Source organism: Diabrotica virgifera, chromosome 9 (genome assembly GCF_917563875.1).
Source record: "Diabrotica virgifera virgifera chromosome 9, PGI_DIABVI_V3a".
NCBI classification, from domain to species: Eukaryota; Metazoa; Arthropoda; class Insecta; order Coleoptera; family Chrysomelidae; genus Diabrotica; species Diabrotica virgifera.
Genome location: NC_065451.1, coordinates 166728279 through 166741375, shown reverse-complemented (window position 1 = coordinate 166741375; position 13097 = coordinate 166728279).

Genomic DNA, 13097 nt, shown 5'->3' with positions numbered 1-13097 from the left:
AAGAAAATATCCATAATATACGTATTAAAAAATAATCTTACGAATATCACACGACAGTTAGAATAAAATAAGAAAATAATGATTCATTTTTACTCAAATTTGTTGTCATTGGGCAATAGCCACTCGAGCCCTGCGGGCTCTTGTGTCTATTGCCAGACAACAAATTTTCGAAAAACTGTCGCATTATTTTCAATTTATTCTCACTCTCTTGTGATATTATACCCGATAATTTTTGATAATTTCCCGTCGTCAAGTATATTACGGCAAATGCCCTTCGTTGCTATGAAAAAATACATTCAGTGACATTAATGACAATTAATTTTTTTTAAATTATAAAAGTGATGACTTTCAACCGTCAAATATCTATAACAACTGTGTGTTTAATTGTACTAATTTGTACTTACATAAATAAATTACAATAAATTTTTGGTTTTGAACAGTTTTATTCACGAAATAATCGCATCAAATTGCACTCGATCTCTAAAATTAATATAGAATTTTAGAGCTCTTGTGCAATTACTACTGATTATTTCATTCATAGGAGATTCTGATCAATAGAAAGCTACAGAAATCTAAATTAAATTGATAATTTTTGATAATTTCCCGTTATCAAGTATATTACGTCAGATGCCCTTCGTTGCTACGAAAAAATACATTCAGCGACATTAATGACAATTAATGTTTTAAAAATTATAAAAGTGATGACTTTCAACCGTGAAATACTTATAACAACTGTGTGTTTAATTGTACTAATTTTGTACTTACATAAATAAATTACAATAAAATTTTGGTTTTGAACAGTTTTATTGATGAAATAATCGCAACAAATTGCACTCGATCTCTAAAATTAATATAGAATTTCAGAGCTCTTGTGCAATTTCTACTACTGATAATTTATTTCTATAAATGACACTAACTTTCCGGGAGACCTAATGACACTACTTTACTGACTGCTTCGTATGATGGTTGAACTGAGAATCATTCTCTCGGTGAACTGTACCATAGTTTTATAGATTCTAATTTTGGGTCATCGGTGACACGAGGCCCATTGTTTCTTGCATCGAATAAAAGTAATTAATTTTTACTTTAGTTAGCGATTTTGTATCATTTCCAAATATATTGTTTATGTACCGAATTTCACTAGCTCGTACTCGTGGTGTACAATAACAATAACTTTACTTTGATATACGGGGTGTGATTTTGTATTGTTTAATTATGAAGATATGAATTCTGAATATTTGTGATTAAACAGTTTGCTTTCTGAGTTAATTTTATTTTCTCTACAAGTAATTTTTCTAGTAATTTTGCCATATTAGGGAGTAGGCTAATGTGTTTGCAGGATATTGTTTGGTCAGCAGGTTTTGCTAGTTTAGGGATTAGTATTATTTGGGCTATCTTCCACAAAAGCGGAAAGCACGGTTGGAATGGTTGGAAAACTTTTTAAGTACTAGGCAAAAACATTGGCTTTATCTTTCTTACTTTTTGTTTCAAATTCAATAACTACCTTTGTCAGTGCGAGTTTCCTGTGGATCTCCGTATTGGCTTCATAAAAAGTAATGAGATATATGGCCAATAATAATGTACGGTAGCGAGACCTGGTCACTTAAAGTAAGATCGATAAACCGTATTGAAATGTGGTGTCTCAGAAACTTGCTTAAAATTCCATTGGTCGACCATATTACAAATGAAGAAGTCTTAAGAAGAGCTAATACACAAGAAGATCTTCTAAATATCGTTAAACAGTAAAAGGTCTTATATCTATGCCATATTTTAAGAGCTACAGATTAATCTTTTGAAAATAATTTTCATGAGCAAAATTAAAGATCGGAGAAGACCAAGATGCAAACGAAACTCATGGCTCGGGGACATAAAAAACTGGTGCGACAAAATGGATATCAATACAAAAATAAGAAGAGAAGAAGAGGAATTTTAACACATAAAGCAACCAGTATGAACATGGCACCAGCGGAAGAAGATTAATTACGATCATTTTCAATATTTTTCAACATACTTATGTTTCTTAATTTTTGCAATATTATTTTTATTTTTGTAATTCTTCTTCTTGTAGTGCCTATCCGCTTCGGATGCTGGCGACCATCAGGGCAATCTGTACTTTGTACACTGGTACTCTAAAAAGATATGTGGTTGTTGTATTGAACCACGTATGTAGATTTTTCAGCCAGAAAATCCTTCGCCTTCCTGGTCCCGCTTTCCTTCTACCTTCCCTTGCAAGATTAGTTGCAGCAGTCCATATCTTTCAGCGTTTCTCATGATGTGACCGAGATATTCGATTTTGGCTCTTTTCATTGTGGTTAACAGCTCTTTTCCTTTGTGTGTATGTATGTATATATGTAACCCATTATCCCTCTTGTGGGTATAGGGTAGTTGAAAAAAATTTTCCATTCCTGCCTGTTTTTCGCGATGCAACTCATCTGTCTAAAGGTCATATTGGGTTCTTCTTGGGTACTTCTAATCCAAGTTTCCTTTGGCGGTCCTTGTTTTCTTCTTCCTTGTGGGTTCCAATGTAAGACTTCCTTTGGAATTTCGTTTTCTCTTTTTCTTAAAGTATGTCCCAGCCATCCAAACTTCCGTTTGCGTATTTGTTTTCCAATTTCCTTTTCTTCTGCTCAAGCCCATAGCTCTCGGTTGCTTATGACTTCGGGCCACCATATCTTCAATATTCTTTTTAAACATCTATTTATGAAAACCTGGAGTTTATTTTCTATTGTTTTAGTAAAGGTCCACGATTCTGCGCCATAGAGTAAGACTGGTTTAACCATTGATTTAAAAACTTTTATTTTTATATGGGTTGTTAGGGTACTTGTACGCCATATCTGGTTTAATCTTACGAAAGTGCTCATGGCCTTATTTATTCGTTTGTCGACGTCTCTGAGTACTCCATTATTTTTCGACATAGTATTTCCTAGGTAGTTAAACTCGTCTGTTTCTTCTATAATTCCTTCTCTTACTCTTAGTTGTATATTTTCTGTCGTATTCAAGCTCATCGATTTGGTCTTTCCTTTATTTATTTTTAAACCGACTTTGCTTGCATCTGTTTCTAACGCTTCTATCTTTCCCTGCATATGTTGCCTGTTCTGCGCCAGTAAGCATATATCATCTGCAAAATCTAGATCTTTAAGGTTTTCAGTTAATCCCCATTTTATTCATGTCTTCTTGTTGTTTAATGCTTTCCTCTACGCCATCTAATATTATGGAGTACAATAGTGGCGATAGTATACATCCTTGTTTAACCCCTGTTTCTGTTTCAAATTCTTTAGATAATTTTTCTTGGTGCTGTACTACACTTTTATAATTGTTATAACCTTCTTTGATTAGGTTTGTTAATTTTATCAGGATGCTTCTATTTTTAAGCGATATCCATATATTTTCTCTACTAATTGAATCGAAAGCTTTTTCGAAATCTATGAATACCAGATATAATAATGATTGTTGTTCTGTTGCTTGTTTTGTAATTATTCGTAATGTATTTATTAAATCTATGCATGATCGGACCCTCGTCTAAACTCATTTTGTTCTTTCCTTAGGCCATCATCGATTGTGTTTACAATCCTGTTAAGAATTATTTTAGAAAATATTTTATTCACTTTGCTGAGTAATGTAACTCCTCTCCAATTATTACACAACTTTAGATCTCCTTTTTTTGGGTATTTTAACTATTACACCTGTCTGCCAGTCTTTCGGAAATTTCTCTTTCATCCATATCTTCTCAAATAGGGGTAGTAAGTAATATTTCTGTTGTCACGTTCACGTCCGCTTTCAATAGTTCCCCTGTGATTTGGTCTATGCCTGGTGATTTTCTATTTTTAAGACTTTCTATTGCATCTATTAATTCCTTTTTGTTTAGTGGATCTGTGTCTATATTTAATTCCAAAATATTCTCTTTCTCTGGCGCTACTATGATTCCTTCTCTTTGTATGTTCAGCAATTCTTTGAAGTATTCTGCCCATCTCTCTATTTGTTCTTCTTCTGTGGTTAGTATTTGTTGTTCTCTACTCTTTATAATGTTGCATGTTCTTCTATTTTCACTTAATTCTCTAATTTTACTATAGAGTGCATTGCTATTCCCCATCTCTGCTGCTATTTGTGCTTCTTTTGCTATATCTTATATGTATGTTTGTTTATCTTTCTTAACACTTTGCTTGATCTCTTTGGATAATATCTGATAGTCCATTTGTAATATAATTTTTTTTGTCTGCAATTTGGTGCCTAGTATTTTCTGTTTGATAGTCTTTCTTTCCTCTATCTTCTTCCAAGTTTCACCACTCATCCATTTTTCCTTCCATTTGTTTTATTCCCGAGCACCTCTTGTCCTGTTCCTGTGAATATTCCTTTACACTGTTCCCACACTTCTTGGACCGATTTCGTGTAGTTTATTCTTTCTTGTTTCGTTTTAGGATTTGGGAAAATTTCTTCCTTGTGTTTCTACTTTTTAATTTGGTGAAGTCTAGTTTGTGGTTGGGTATGTAAATTCTTTTTTCTTTCTGTATATTTAGTCGTATTTTAGACAATAAGAGGTAGTAGTCTAATCCCACTTCTGCTCCTCTTTTATTACGCACGTCTATCATTAATTTACTAAATTTTTTACTTATACATATATGTGATCTACCTGGCTTACAGTTTTACCATCTGGAGATGGTAAAGTTTTACCAGTTTCACCAGTCTTTATGCGTAAATATCGTTCCTGCTATTTTAAATTGGTACATACCACATAGTTCCTGCATCAGATCACCATTCTCATTCCGTATACTCATTCCTTCTTTATCCATTACGTCCTCAAATCCTTTATTTTCTGTTAATATTTTCGCATTAAAATCCCCGATCAAGAGTATTAACTCTTCCCGAGGGATTTTCTCTAGCACTGCGGAGAGTTTACTGTAAAAGAGTTCTTTATTTTCGTCGTCTGCTCTATTGGTTGGGGCATAACACTGTATAATAGATACATATTTATTCCTTATTTTCAATCTCATTTTTATTATTCTTTCGTCTATGGGCTTCCAATTTGTTAGCGTATCCCTAAATTGTTTGTTCAAGATAAATGCTACTCCATATTGATGGTCTTTGCTTTCTATCGATTTTCCTGAGTAAACTATGTGGTAATTTCCCTCTTTTAACTCTCCAAAACTATTCCATATTACAGTGGAACCCCGTTAACTCGGATTAATCGGGACCGTGGCCGATCCGGGTTATCGAAAATCCGGGTTAGCGGGAGAAAATGGTAAAAATTAATAAAATATGGTATGCTTACAGATAAACTCCGTTATAATTGTCACACAGACACTGGTAAACCACGTTCGCATTCCACACAAAACAACACATACAAAGCGTCGTCAAGAGTCTCATTCTTAGCTTTATTAGCTTTGCACCGATTGTCCAAACTGTCTTTTGTTATCATTTTGAAAAAAAAAATTCTTCGATTTTAGTTCTATTTTTCTTCCAATCCGATACTGTAGATGTACCGACACCATATAATGCTGCAAGATTCGCCTTTATCAATTCTACTTAATGCTTCTAGTTTCTTTTCCCTTGTCACTACAACATTTTTACGTTTTGTTGCCCTTATAGACAAAAAACACGCAAACACAAAATCTAAATAGATTTACGAACGATTACAGAACGGAAGCGAACAATACGACTTTACTACACACAATACCGTCTCTGATGTTATGTTATTTAATAACAGTGATGACTTAGACCATTGTTAAAAAAAGAATTTTAATAGTCTTTTCTAAACAATACTAAAGTCGACTTTACATTACATGATCTATCATGTGATTTGTCATATGATTTGGTCATGGAGTGAAATTTACATGTTTACACTGTGTGATTTGTCATATGATTTTGCATTGTTTATACGGCTCGTTTTGTCATAAGCATTGTCATGCGGCTCGTCATGGGAAAAATCATATGACAAATCACATGATAAATCATGTAGTGTAAAGTCGACTTAAGGCAGTTTCAAATAAATAAAGGATACTACAGGTGCCTGTTGTTTTCGATAACACGACAATGAATGTGGTGTGCCATGAGTCATTTTTACTATGGTGTATGTAGTTCAAATTACACAAATACCCATTATCTCTCAAATATTACATACATTTTTATTGTTGAAATGTTTGTCTGATAAAAATATCTCCGGGTTAGCCGGAGTTCCGGGTTATCGGGGGCCGACTTATCGGGGTTCCACTGTACTTCGATTTCCTTTGTGTACTTTTAATAAAACACCCAGATTAGTAACGTGGTCTGTATAAGATATCTTCAGGATTCGACGATAAAGCCACATTTCAAAAGTCTCAATTTTCTTGCAGGTGGCGTCTGTGAGAGTCTACGACTCAACTGCATACAACAGTATAGGAAAGATATAACATCTAATCGTAGTAACCTGATTTATTTTTATGGGTATTGATAAATCATGACATTTCAATAACTTAGCAATTTTTTGAAATGCAGATCTTGCTTTTTCTATCCTGCATTTGATTTCTATGGAATAGTCCCAATTTTTGTTGATGTTGAGGTGTATATTTTTACTCTTTTTATTTGTTCGCCGTTCACACTAATTCGTCCAAATTGCTGTTCCTTCTTAGAGATCATCTCTTAGAGATCATTTTTGAAATACTTTTTTTAATAGTTTAAGAAGAAATTCAGATTTCCAGTTTATATCTTTATTTATATAATTTTATTATTCAAATTAATAAAAACATAATCACAAAATAGGGTAATAGATAATCATCCCCTATTGTGTCTCATCTGTATTAACCAACATTAATAATAATATTCTGAATATAACGACCAATCACACAGTAGACTCATTTCTTTATAAATCATTCATTAATTCAAACGTACCTTCTCATTACTAATCCCCGAAATTGATTCACAGGAAACTAATCATGGAACAGGCTTTTGAACAGATTCATGCAAATAATATTGATTCCAGTTTCAGGAGTTGCTACTTATATGTTTACGCCAACTGCCAACGTTTCATCATCTGCCTGTGCAATATTGCAAGGAAACGTCATGAAATGCAGCTCGGCATGATTGAAGCGAACGAGGCCCTAATAACAAGGTCATAAGTAATGATAGAGATGGAAGAATATTACGCTTTTTGTGTATATAATTCGTTGAAAATAGGAAATTCGCTGTTTAATTCATTAAATTATGAACAGTGAAAAAAAGTATAAAGATACAGAGTTTACAGGGTGTCCCGAAAAGATTGGTCATAAATTATACCACGGATTCTGGGGTCAAAAATAGGTTGATTGAACCTGACTTACCTATATACAATAGTGCACACAAAAAAAGTTACAGCCCTTTGAAGTTACAAAATGAAAATCAATTTTTTTCGTATATCGAAAACTCTTAGAGATTTTTCAATGAAAATGGACATGTCGCATTCTTATGGCAGCAGAATGTTAAATAAAGATTAAAGTGAAATTTGTGTACCCAATAAAAATTTTATGGGGGTTTTGTTCCCTTAAACCCCCCCAAACTTTGGTGTACGTTCCAATTTAATTATTAGTGTGGCACCATTAGTTAAACACACTGTTTTTAAAACATTTTGCTTCTTAAGACTTTTTCGATAAGCCAGTGTTTATCGAGATATTTTGAATATCTATCGAATCCACCACATACTTGTATATATCGCACCCTCAGTGCAAGACTGCAGTAAGTCAAAATAAGTAAGTTTCGAGATAAAGACGATTTTGTTTATTTTCGTGCTAATGTCGGTGAAATAAGACACAAATTTTAAGAAAAATTAACATTTAATTATGATTTTGCATGCTTTTCAGCCTATATTACATTAACCAAAAATAGAAATTTAAATAAAATAATATTAACGCAAAAAAAATTAGGAATTTCAAAGTTACAACACTTTTGCACGGAAAAAATTGTTAATCACTACAAATTTAGTATTAGAATTTCAAAGTTACAACAGTCTTGCACGGAGAAAATTGTAAAAAGCGTAGACACATTTACTTTTACAGTAAAACCTGTGTTACCGGCCACCTGCCAACAGCGGCCAGTTTAAAAATTACCCAAACTAATTATGTACAGTTAAACCTGTGTTAACGGCCACCTGTCAAAACCGGCCACCTGAACTAGCCGGCCAGCTTCAAAGTTCCCCAAACCAAAATATTTGGACTACAAAACCTGGTATTAGCGGCCACCTTTTAATATCGGCCAATAGTTGTGTCATATTTAGTGACCGTTATTGACAGGTTTTACTGTATATCTAGACTACAAAAACTGGCATTACCGGCCACCTTTCTATATCGGCCAATAGTTCTTTCATTTTTAGTGGCCGTTGCTGACAGGTTTTACCGTAGTTGTTGTCCCCTTCTCGTACATCATCTTGTGCCAAAATATTTTTATAAAAACTATGGTGGGCTTCTGGTATCATACCCGAATGGCATAAGTATACCAAATCTTTTTTTTTTTGCCATTTGAATTTTTGGCTGTTCTTTGGCAAGTTTTCTGAGAATAGATATATTTGACCTCTCAGTATTGTCAATATACAAGTTTTAAGATGACTGTTTTTCCTTTTAAAATCTTATGGAAAATAAATATAATACAGTAAAACCTGTGTTAACGGCCACCTGTCAAAACCGGCCACCTGAACTTGCCGGCCAGCTTCAAAGTTCCCCAAACCAAAATTTTTGGACTACAAAACCTGGTATTAGCGGCCACCTTTTTATATCGGCCAATAGTTCTGTCATTTTTAGTGACCGTTATTGACAGGTTTTACTGTATTATACAAAGGACATAAAATTTACATGAATAGATTGGTCTCGAAAATCTTTGTTTATTGTCTCAGCCGTTAATGGATTACGTAGACGCTCTGTATATTAAAATTAAACACCACAGACATAGATATTAAAATAACAAATATCTTACTTTTTTCATTGCTTGTTATCGAATCCGTTGCAATGCTCCGTGCAAAAACGCAAAATAGTAAACTGTTGTTGTTGTAATATTTAGCCCATTAAGCATTTGAAAGCTACTAAAGTTTTACAGGGGATAGATCTCCCGTGAAAAGGAAAAACCTAGTAAAGTGACTTACTAGGTTTATGCTTAGTATCAATTGTGTGAAACCCCATGAAGCTCTTTATCGACTGGTACTTAAAACTTGTAAATACTTGCATTTTTAAGAAAGTTATTTCAGATGGAAAATCCTAGCAAAATGGTAATTTCAATAAATTTGGTTGGAAAAACCTAGCATCTTGTTATTTTTTTAGAATAAACATAGCAACTTATACAGTGAACGATACATTTCTACTTATTTCAGAAGGAAAAATATAACAAAGGCTTTTACTAAATATTTCCTTTGAAAAGTGTATATATAAATATTTTTTTTAAATTGGAAGTTCCTAATAACATACCTTACCATTTTTAAGCCGAAAGACAAAAACGTCATATTTCTAAACAAAAAACTAGCAAAGTCATTTACTAGATATATCCATATTTTTTCCGGTCATTTAAACTCGGCGAATTATTTTAAAGTGTGTATGCTAGGTATTTCCAATTTAATTCCGCTTTGGCGCGAAAACGAAGGATCTTTTACTATGTTCTTCCAATGCACTTCGTTAAATTATTCAGTCTGTCGAGCCAGCAGTCTCAACTGTGTATACCTACAATATACTCGTCTGGTGGTGAATTTGTTTTAATCTAATTATATAAAGTTTTGAAAACTATGTCTAAAAGAAAAAACATTATAATGGCTTTGGCTAAGGAAAATAAAGTAGTTTGTGTTCAGGAAGTGGGTGATCTTGAAAAGCGGTGAGTATTAGTTTTTACATTACAAACAAAGTACAATTTTGTTTGTTTGATTTTCAAAAAACAAACAATCAGTAAAATGGTAGATAATTCAAAAGAAATGCTGTAACGAATGCATTCTTTTTGTTATAGGTATAGTGAACTTGCGTCCTTTGGTCAAGATTGTTTGAAATCGATACAAGATACTGTGAAAGACGATTATTTGGTTGATAACCTGATGATGGACGGCTTACAAAATCAAAAGTAGGTTTCTAGATTTATTTATACGGACTTCTGATTATAAAATTAACATATTCTGAATAAATCAACATTTCTTGAAACAAAAAATAATATGAACCGACTTATTTATTACTGTAAAAGGTGATAGGTTACAACAAATTAATTTAGTTGATATTTAGAAAATTCGCATGTCAGCTGATTGTTAATAAATATTTAGGTTACCATTACTTATGTAACAAAAATCGTTATATTTGTGTGCAGTGGATATTCAATTACCAAAACATTTTTCTATTGACTATGTTTCGTGGAAATTATTTTAATTATCTTGCTCATATTCGTATACTAAAAAGTATTTCTTAAACACATTGTGTATTTATAGCAAATGTAGCAATTTTTAATTCTAAACTTCAGAAGTTAAAATATGTGTATTATCATTATTTTTAGAGTAATTTATAAACAAAAATCAAATAAACTAAGCATAACAGTTTATTCAGAAGAGCCTTCGAACTCAAAAGCTTTTGGTTTGGAGTATTATTACAATGATAATAATAATATGGACGTTTGTCGCTAGCATTTTTGATTTTTATTTTTTTATTTTTAGTGATAATGATAACCCCTCTACTAATGAAAACCATTTTTATGATATTCAACCAATATGTTTAGTAAGAGATATTAGGAAGGAAGAAAACACAAAAGTTTATACCGAATTAAAACCGCTACCATTAATTGATGGAACAAAGGATGGTAGTCAAAATGATACGGATGTTAATAATGAATGTCACAAAGAAAAATCGGTTGATGTTATAGACGTTTGTCAGCATAATAAAGGTTACTAAATAAAATATTAATTATTATAAACAATTAGACCAAACTTATACTTTTTAGATGACACAGTTGACGATGACTCAGATTTAGACCCTAGTTATGACCCACAAGAATCTGAAGAAATAAGTTATGAGACAAAGAAAAAAAGGAGAATAGCAAAATTTTTTCAAACTGAAAATGAAAAAAGTGTAGTTGGCACTGTTATGGAAAATGAAGGTTTAGTAGATAAACAATTGAAAGATATAAACCAGGAAACTCTGCCAGGTAAAAATGCTTTGTATTTTGTGTTTCACATGAATTAACTAATATCTACGTTTTTTATAGAAGCACAAATCAGTGATAAAACCGATGAAGGATACGAGAAAAACAGAAAAAAAAGAGCAAGAACAGCGAAAGAGCAAATTGAGAGGCATCTAGAAAAATATCAGTTATTAGAACCATGTAATTGTAAAAAAAAATGTAGAGAATTTTTATCAGAAGAAAGAAGACAAAATATTTGCCAGTCATTTTGGAAAATGAGTTTTGGCGAGAGAAGTCAATATTTTAATGCCAGTATAAAGATTGGGGGTATTAAGAGAAGAAAAGTAGATAGTGAAAATAAACGTCAACACGTCCTTACATACTCGTTGCTCAAGGATGATGGTATTGAAATGAATGTGTGTAAGCAAATGTATTTACATACACATGGAATGAAAACTGATGGTATGATAACGGACTTCAAAAACAGATATAAACAATCTATGGGGTTAGAACTGGTTAAGGATAAACGAGGCTCGTCTGTTCCATCTAACAAGAAGGATCCCATTCTAATAAGAAACCATATTGAATCTTATAATCCGCAAATATCACACTATAAATTGCAACATGCTCCCAATAGAAGATATTTATCTCAAGAGCTATCTATTACTGATATGTGGAAACATTTTTGTGAAACTCATGAAAAAATATCTTATGACAGATATAGAACTGAATTTAATTCACTTAACATTGGATTTGATCAACCAAATCAAGATGAGTGTGACATTTGCGTACATCAAAAAGAGCACAAAAAAATATGTACAATTCCAGAGACTTGTGATCAATGTAATACGTTTAATGATCACCATATGGCATATATTGCTGCCAGAAAAGCGTATGATAATGACAGACAGCACGACTATCCAGACTCATTTAAAGTTTATTGCGCGGATATGCAAAAAGTGTTACTACTTCCAAAGTTATCTTTAAAAAAATCTGTCTTTGTTAGTAAATTAGTTGTGTTCAATGAAACTTTTGCTTCGTTAACAAAAGATGAAGAAAATATTTGCGTTTTGTGGCATGAAGCTATAAGTGGTCGCTCGGCGGAAGATGTGGCATCAGCATATTGCGGGCTTATTCAAAGATCCTCAGTTAACGTAGAGCACTACGAATTTTGGTGTGACAACTGCAGTGCCCAAAATAAAAACTGGAAATTATTTACGTCATTTGTGGTAATTGTCAATTCTAACTGGGGTCCAAACAGTATTACTTTAAAATACTTTGAAGCTGGGCACTCTTTTATGAGAGCCGACAGTGTCCACGGAAACATTGGCAAGCTATGGAAAAAGAGATCCAACATTTATGAAATGAACGACTTAAATGAGCTAATATTAAAAGCCTCTAGAAAAAATAAAACCTTACTAATGAAACATGATGATTTTTATCGCTTTAAAGACGGTGTAAAACAAAGAACAAAAAAAGATGAAAATTTCCCAAAACTTAACGTGATTAAAGTAGTACAATTTAGAAAAGGGTCAAGACAAATGTTTTATAAGAAAAGTCATACTGAAAACGAATTTATTAATTTTGACTTTTTAAAACCTAAATTTAATCTGGAAATGCCTGAGAGCAAAACTGAAGATAGGGGTGTAAATGTTCAAAAAAAACAAAAAATAATTACAGAGCTTCTTCCTGCAATGCTAAGCCAAAAAAGATTCTTTTGGGAGAAACTACCTGTTTCTGAAACATCAAATGATTTACTAAATAATCGAGTTTAGTTTTTATTATTTTTGTTTGTTTTATGTAATTAAATGTTGAATTCAAAAACTTTTTGTAATTTTTCTAATAAAATATATGTAAAAATTATAACTTTACCTACTTTTTATTTTTAAAAACCAAAATGTACCTAACTACTTGATTTTACATAGTTTTAAAGCAATCATAAAGTATCATATTAGCAAGTGTAATATAGTACCTACTAGTTTTTTCCTTGGCAAAAATAGTATGAATTAGGAACTAAGTAAGCA